The 275-nt window shown below is 26.5% G+C and overlaps 1 protein-coding gene across 1 annotated transcript in view; it reads left to right on the top strand.

Moving 5' to 3' along the window:
* Positions 1 to 275, top strand: part of LOC107639316 (transcription factor HY5-like) — a gene marked incomplete in the record, with an annotated part of 29,897 nt that overhangs the window by 997 nt on the left and 28,625 nt on the right.

The following is a 275-nucleotide window of genomic DNA, read 5'->3' as shown; positions in this document are numbered from 1 at the left end:
TGTTTATTATTATTATTATTATTATTATTATTATTATTATTGAAAAATTGACTAATTTGGGTGAAAACATTGTGAATATACATGTGTGATATGTTGTTTTATTTGAAAATTTTGGTTTTGGTCACAGTTTTCCTGTTGAAACATTATGAGAGATTACTCCAATCAAAGATGTGACAAAGTAAATAATAATGTAAACGCATCCGCCCTGAACTACCTAACAATGTATTACTTCCTAGCTTAGTTTCAATTATTTTTAAACCAACCAGTACATGACT

Source organism: Arachis ipaensis, chromosome B04 (assembly GCF_000816755.2).
Source record: "Arachis ipaensis cultivar K30076 chromosome B04, Araip1.1, whole genome shotgun sequence".
Classification (NCBI taxonomy): Eukaryota; Viridiplantae; Streptophyta; class Magnoliopsida; order Fabales; family Fabaceae; genus Arachis; species Arachis ipaensis.
Note: the sequence above shows the minus strand (reverse complement) of the source record. Positions and strands in the feature narration are given on the sequence as shown.